Below are 8,557 nucleotides of genomic sequence, written 5' to 3' on the forward strand. Positions count from 1 at the left end.
ATGTTCACATGATGAGGAGACGTATGCAGTCAGGAAATGAGAGCAATGGCAACGGTTTCAGGTGCATAGTTCTGGGGATTAAGATCCCTCTTTCTTGGCTAAATTGTCTGCTGGCTAGTTGTCAGTGTAGGCGGCAAAGTTAGGTCAGTGAACGTTCTCCAAGCTGATCCTTTTAAAGGTAGAGAGAAAGAACACATTATTTACAGTCACGATCTGCTGGGCCATGCAGATAAACGCTGAGCTTCACATACTGAGTCAAACCGTAGAGCTCTTCTTAGCTGATAAATGATTATCTGTGACTTGCAGAAAGCATCAAAGGACGGCAGAATGAGAAACACTGGTTTACCTCCCTTTTCCGGGCTTCTCAGATTATAACGGGGCCTGAGGTAATGAAAGGAAAATATCACCCTCTTTTCACTAGAGCTCCCTTCTGCGATGCTTCAGAGCATTCTAGAAAAAACGTTTTGATCGTGTGTAATTTCCCTTTTCATCGTTTGTACCTTGAAGGTTTTATGCCAACTTCTGTGTCCTTGATTTCTGGAAATGTCGGCAGGAGGTTGATAAAGTTACTACATGGAATTAACTTCATAGTGATCCGAATTACAGTTCATCTGTGATTCGGATCACTGTTATTGAGGGTATCTTATATGAAAAAGCAGTCACCGATCACCAAATATCTTCCAGAGAAGCTGCTGTACGACTTTATTTGCCAATTCATCAGTGTATATGTGTGCATATATATGTTTTGCTGAATAAGTGAAAATGTTGACCTATTGGGGACGCCAAAAGTAAAGTCAGGGATCACCGTAGTTATTAGCGATCCTCATTTGGGGAAATTCAAAAATCCAGCCTGCAGTTCAGTCTGGACCAAAACAGAGCAGCAATCAAAAGACCATCTCCAAGAAGGACTCAGAAATGGAAAATAGCAGCAGCAACTGTTCTGCATTTTAAATGGTAAATTTGCTTAAAGCATGATTTGGATTATTTGACAACGTTCTAAAATGTGCAGGCTTTTCTTTCATCCGCCTGTCGTTTCCAGTGTTCACACCAATTTAACTGACAAACGGCAACAGCTAAATGTGTCTGTGTGTGACTGGTACATCTCTGGGGCCTGCAGCGTACAATCCTCATCCGTGTGCAAAGTGACTGAATGCCTATTTTGTCTGTTTTTGACATGCAGCACACATAAATATTCCCACATATGCCATAAAACAACTGCAGAAAGGGTGTAGAATTAAGCATGAAGCACTCCTACACCAAACAATCTTATTGTAAGTTTATTTGGATAAAAGCGTCAGCTAAATGACATGTAATCTAAAAAACCTTAAACCTGACTGATATGATTAATATATAATGTTCCAACAGAATAATTTGAGCATAATTAGATTTTACTCAGCGTATTATTATGATCCCAGTTGCTGACACTTTGTAACATCCACCACATGGAGCAGTCAGACTTTAGGCAGCAGGGTCTGGTGTACTGTGACAGATTTCTTTGACTCTGTTGGCTTGCTAACCTGTGAGTTAGCAATGAGTGGCGGCTCAAGCGGAGCTCACGGCCATCTGCGTTGTGCTTGTGGTGCATAACATTTTGTCCTGTTACTCACTTTGAGTCTGTGGATCAGAGGAAAGAAGAAAAAATAAAAACTGCTGAGAGACTGAATGCAAGTTGTAATTTGACCAACGATTCGATACTTGATGCCAGATTCGCTGTTTAGGTCTGTTTGGTCAACTTTATTGCCATTTGGGGACCTTATCATGCATGAAGAGAAAAGTACTTCCATAGTCTACAATGTTTGACTTTGTAATGAACCAGCTGAAACACAGCCTAATATAAAACTCATCTAAGTGAACACACATTCACAGGCCGCTTAGGCGAGCTTGTTCAGTTGCTTGTTGGCACAAGTAGCCAATCAGCCGATCACATGACAGCAACGCAATGCATTTAGGTACCTATATGTGGGTTAAATGACTCTCTGAAGTTCGAACCGAGATTCAAAATAGGGAAGAAAGGGAATTTAAGTGACTTTGACCGTGACGTATTTGTTAGTGCCAGACAGTCTTGTGTGAGTATTTCACAAAACGTGTATGTTATCATCATTAAATTGAGATGTGCTGCTCTACATGAAGTACTTTTAATGTAAAAGATAGATGTTTCTTAGTATTTGCCCCCCTTTAGTGCATGATGCGTATTAAAAGCTGCACAGCTGACTGAGCTAAAATGATCTTAAAGCGATAGTTTTCTGATCTGACGCAATACTTTAAATTACATTTCAGTAACAATCAGATTATGTTGGTCAGTTTATACCCAGCGTGTGCACTTCTCATTCCAAGCTGATTGAATAAGCTACGACTGAATCCAACCAACCTTTTTTTCCCCTCTTGGAAGGTTTTTTTTGGGGGGGGGGGGGGTTTCCTGTGCCGATGTGTGGGTTTCGGGACAGAGGATGTCGTATGTGTACAGACTGTAAAGCCCTCTGAGGCAAATTTGTAATTTGCGATTTTTATACAAAATAAAATGAATTGAATTGAAATAGAGATTTCTCTATTTACATGTATGTGCAAAGCAAAGTCAAATAATTGGCCGTTACATTTGACATATTATATGGTTTGCTTGGCCCCCTGAACTGTTATTTCTCTTAAAGTTTATTTAAGTATTGCTGCAGTTGATTGCTTATTCTTGGAAGAACTTCATGCACACACACGTGAATGGAGGGCTCCTTTGTCTCACATGGTTCAGATTACAGTGTTGCTGGAAGAGAAGCACAGGGGAGTTCACTCGGGACTCATAATGTATTTTCCACTAGCTGCTCTCCTGCTGGATGTTCCACATCCAGGGCTTTTAAAACTCCATCTGAAAATAGGCCACATGTTCTATAAGCAGGAACTTTTGTCTTTTTGTTGGTAAGCAGTTCCAGCAAATTAGAGCAAATCTTTGCTCCTGCTCATTATTCAGTGTTAAATGGCGAGAAAGCGCTGGAGCGCCCTGTCAGCAGCTATGAAGTTTGTGCGTTCATTTTGCAGAGCTGCAGCTGCACCGTCGGTTCATAACAGTTTGTACCGAACTTTAGCACATTATGCTCAACAACGACTTGATCATCAGCAATTGTAACCAATTAATTTTGATTGGTCTCAAATCAATAGTTAGGGGTCCATGGTTGATTCCATCGATGTCTATTGAGACTGGAGATGAGGCGTCACCTTGTTCCCCTTGAAATCCTCTGTGATTTCAGAAGCTCAACCCAAATTAAAATATTGTCAGCTGAATCCTGGGTTGTTTGTGCTTGTAATGATTGGCTGTTTTATGTTTATGAGCACTCTTTTGCATGTATTAGTCAAACAGCCATGCTTTGTATACTAAAAAACAACAATAAATACAACTCAGGTTGACAGAACAGCATTTTCTATAGAGGAACTATGTATCTCCTCACATGCAATGCACTGCTACTATCCTGTATATGGTGTGTTTACCTTGAATAGATGGCACTTAAGTAGCATTGATGATGGCACTTCTAGCACTTTTTAGTTTGGCTTTCTTGTTACTCTCGTGATTCTCGTTGATCCGGGGCCGTACCCTCACGGCTGAATTATTGTAAGTCGCTTTGGATAAAAGCATCCGCCAAATTAAATGTTCACTGATAAAGTGTCAAGCAGGTCAGTGAAATAAAAACGTTCTGTAACTTGAACATCCCAGTCAAAAACGGTGATAAATTTTGTATTATTACAAAAATTAAATGAAAAAAAGAACGGGGGCCCGGTTATGATGAAAATGTAATACTAAATAAGAATAACAATTATGTTGTCTGAGTAAAAATTCTAATGCAATAATCCAATTTGCATTCACAATTTCACTTACTTGCATATTAGTAATCACCATATTAAATAAAAATGGAAAAGCTTTTTGACATTTCATTTGCAACGATGCAATTACTTTACAGTGTACAATAGTAATGTGTTAATTCAATGAATGATGAAAAGTCAATACAAACAAAGAAACCTGCATTAATGAAGGAATATTTAATTCAGATATCCACTTACTTTAGGAGTGTACCAGCAAAACAAAACCATAAACTCTGACCCGATGCATGCGTACTCACCTCTCTGTCTTTGAAGAGAGAAAACATGCCATCCCTCCACAACTAAACTCAGCACGGCGGATTTAGATATGCCGTTGGCATGACAACCGCTGAGGGCTGAAATGACTAGTCACATGACACAGACAAGGTTGAGCACAGACAAAGGACATTATCATTTTCTTTTCCACAGGGAAAGACACTACAACAGAAAGCCTTGCACCAAAAAAAAAAAAAAGGGAAGGCCGATAACAACATGTCCTGATTCTATGTCCTAATTATCCCCGGGACATCCGGTAGGTGCAACATACGCCTCCGCTGAGACAGTGAAATGGGAATACATTCCGCCCGAGCACATAGCGATCCGGCAAGGGTTACTGAGCTGCGCACATTCGGTACGCTGCATCTCCTTGAGAGAAGAAAGAGATTACCCTAGTAGAAATAGGTAAACATCTGCTATTTGAACCAAGGCTATTCGTGGGAGTCATGGTGACCGTTTCTCTTAAATCTTCCCTTGGATGAGATGTTGGTTGTTGCTGCATCATGAGGTCGCGAAGCCGGCCTCAGGACACTTACAGGCTTGAAAAGTGAGCGCCGAAGGGCTCCAGTCATTCGCACTTCTGTCCCCCGAGGCTTCATCACAAGCTTTATAAACACAACCTTCTTTGCTCGCTAAAAAGTGTGACATCAAGGGAAATCAACATCTTGCACATGTTTATTGGGTTAATAAATAAATAAAAACAGTGAAAGAGTGGATTTTGCTGTCGCTCAAACGTGAACAAAAATAAACAAACATTCTGGATCGATTCGCAACAAGTAGACACATTTCTGTTTGCAGTTGTAAATACCTGGGCAGTATTCTCTCTGAGGGCAATAAACGTAACAGCCAGGTCCAAAACACAATCCAACAAGCATCAGTTGCCTTTGGGAGACTCAGATGTCAGGTCTTTTAAAACAGGAACTTATATCTCCACACAAAAATCTCTGTGTATCAAGCCGTCTGCATCACCACCCTCCTCTACAGTTGTGAAGCCTTACAGCCGTCATGTAAAAATCTCTGGAGCATTTCCACATCCGCTGTCTCCAGCGCATGCTAGGAATCACCTGGCGTGACCAAGTGCCACACACTGAGATCCTCAGGTTGTAAGGGCCTGGAGGCCCCCATCACCCATCACCAGCTACCATGGCCGGGGCACGTTATAAGGATGCTGCATGGCCAGCTCGCCCAAGGCCAACGCTCTGCAGAAGAAGCGCTACGAAGACCAAATCAAATCAGCGCTAAAAAAGTGCAAAATCTGTCATCCAATCCACATCGTACTGTGATCACAAGTGATTCTCTGAATCTGACTCTAAACTTGACCTCCTGCTTTAAATCTGAACAAAGTCATTCTTTGCACTTCACCAACTCGGCAAAATGGTCAAGAGAGGGTAATCGGACTTGCTGTAAAATGGTCCCCACCTCAGTGACAGCTATGCGCTGACATGCTTCAAACGCAGCTCCAGAATCAGATCTGGTCAAAGAGAGCACACGTTTTTTATGTCAGCATATGGGATGAGAGGCTACTCTTTGTTAAAGCATCCCGGTGAAGTTTTACTCTTGAACTTTAGGTACAGGAGAGAAATCGGCAACAGTCAGATTTTAAGAAAGTCTCCAACCGAGAAACACAAACAAGACCAGTGTTGTCAGCTGTCTTCCAAAGAAAAGCAGCGAGCAGCACTACATCTGTCTGGAGAGAAGGTTTTCCACACTGACAGCCCCTCCGAAGCCACTATCCCCGAATGATCATAACGATCGTGAACAGCACGGCTGACCGCTTGCAAAAGACAAAATGACACAATAAGTGCACTGTTAGACAGGGAGGGAGGTTGTCCGGTCGATGGGCTTTTTTCAGACATCGGATTTGCTTTGTCTTTTGCCACAGCCTTTGATTTCTTATTGGGTGGCGGAACGAAAATTTCAACAAATACCATTACCAAACCAAACCAACGCATTTGTTTGACATTTTGGATGGTGAGCTTATTCCCTTTCTATCGCCACCATCTTATTTTAAACAGTAAATTAGTTTGATGGGCTTAAATGGTGCATTTAAAGTCTGATTTGGTTCACCTGTGTGAAGACTGGCTGATTATTTTATGTGTTCTGCATACAAGCTAACTGGCTGCTAGCTTTGGATTCATATTTTCCAGAGACATATCAATGGAGTATCAATCCCCTTATCCAAATTCAAATTTGTTTTCAATTTAAATAATTTGACATGTTAATATTATAGGGTTAATCTCCATTAATGCTACTCTGTGATGATAAAAACACATCACGCTTAAGATGCAAATGTACAATTCAGTGACAGACTCATTTTCTCAGATTGGATTATTATTCACTTTACGTCCACACTCAGATTTATAGATATCGTTTGAGATCCAGATCCATCATTGAAATCAAATTCTCCTCTGCTGAAAAACAGATGACGATAAGAGAGGAAGACATTAACTACTATTTGGGAACTGGAATGCCGCAGCAATCACAATAACACGTCTCAATAAAGAGGAATCAAAATAGGAATGGAGATGAGTGTTTGGACTTTGATTATGACAGAAGAACTTCTGCTCTGGAACAGAAAGAGGAAAATATTACAAATGTTTAGCTCCAAACTATAATTCATAAACACACCTTTCAGCTAAAGATTTGATTGTTTTGAAATAGCAAGTGAGAATACACTTTTTTTTACATATGTAATTTCTTTTCACATGTTTAGGCAACACAACTTTTTAAGAAAAGAGTGTTGGATGCCAGCCCCAAAGAACAGTGCCATAAAGAACAGTGCTATACATGGATATGGCTATCAGTGCATTTAGGATCCAACTATTGAAATCAGGCCTATTCATGTATTCACAGAGGGATGTTGAACACATTTTTATCTAATCCAGTTACAGTTTCTTTCTCCATGTAAGATTTTGGCAAAAAGTATTTTTTGGCCTAATCATCATGACTCACACAGACGTTGTTCGGCCTCGATGTAAAAATAGTTCATAAGCCCAACGCTTAAATTTGCGCCGTGAGCGTAACAGACATGTCTTATTTCTGTGCTTTTCCTTGTCAACACCAGGTAACCTTTCTCAACACCTGTAAGCAATGTATAGAAGTGAAAAAGTGGTAGACTTTCCTCTTTAAACCTTCCCCTCCTCCTATTGCTTTTAGTTAAATGTTGCTTTACGTAACGTTTCGAGAGATACAGGACAGATGTGAGGCCTTCACATCTGTCCCACAATCCGGTAGTTGCTACATAACATGGTACAACATGTAATGTGCATACAGGTTCCCCGCCGGTGAGTTTCAGCACTATGGACAGCGCCGCAGACACACACGACAAATTCACACGTTCATGATTTGGAAATAACAGCTGAGCTAAAATGTGGTCTGAAATCTTGAAAGTAAAAAAGACATTTTGTGGTTATGGCTGGCTTTCATAAGAAAACATACAAGTAGGAGCCTTTTTAAATATATAATACGAACCATTGTATGAGGATAAGTTAGATAAAACACAAGCAAATAAATCGTGAGGCAGCTTCGGAGGGTAGAAAGTGATATTTAGGATGTCGAGAGAAGCCGGTGTTGGAAGAAGACTGTTGACTGACAGGAGGAGGAGGGGAGGGATGACTCTCACCCTCCCATTGTGCTATTTACATCTTTTACATCATGTCGTCAAGACTCTTTTTCTAGTTCTTTCCAATTAGAAGAGGAGGACTTTTGACATTTGTTTGTCAGGACTCTGAACAGAAATTCAAGAAAAGGGACATACTAGTAATACTATTAATTCTGTCTACAAAGAAAGATGCTGCCTTTGTTATTGGATGATACTGAAGTCGTGTTCCATTTTCATTATAAAATAGCGCGCAATTAAAACGGCTTTCCATTTTCGATTACACATATGGGGAAAGATGAATGCGGTAATTGCAGTTTGTGGAGAAAAACGACAAAAAAAAACAGATGGTTGTGTTTACTTCTCAAGACGTATTAAAAGGGGTCGACTGAATTCTAACTTTTAACACAGGTTCATTCCGCTGTTGATGGAAAAGCACAAAGCTTAAGTGAGCTTTGTGCAAATGGACTGTCTCATAAAAGTTGGCGCCGTACTTTAATTACAGATTTGGAGCTTTAAGTTAGACCCAACTCAGAGGCACTTGTTATCTAAAGCACTGAGCAACTTGGGGGATAAAGCACGGTGCCGTCAATACTTCATTATCTGGGATTCTGGGGTTTCTTGACTCTTAGCTGTTAAAACTATTAACATCTACCCAAAAAGAGCTGTCACGTTTCATGTTCCACCAGAAGTGTTTAGATATAAAACCCCAGCTTTGCCTTATTTTTCTTCTTACATCCTTTCCTCCTTAACAATTTTCACCTTTTCGTTTTGCCTCGCTCTCACCAGCGAACCTCAGGGGGTGAAAGATGCAGCCGGGACATTCCTCATCAACAACACTTTAAG

This window comes from Gasterosteus aculeatus, chromosome 18, assembly GCF_964276395.1.
Source record: "Gasterosteus aculeatus chromosome 18, fGasAcu3.hap1.1, whole genome shotgun sequence".
In the NCBI taxonomy this organism is placed as follows: domain Eukaryota; kingdom Metazoa; phylum Chordata; class Actinopteri; order Perciformes; family Gasterosteidae; genus Gasterosteus; species Gasterosteus aculeatus.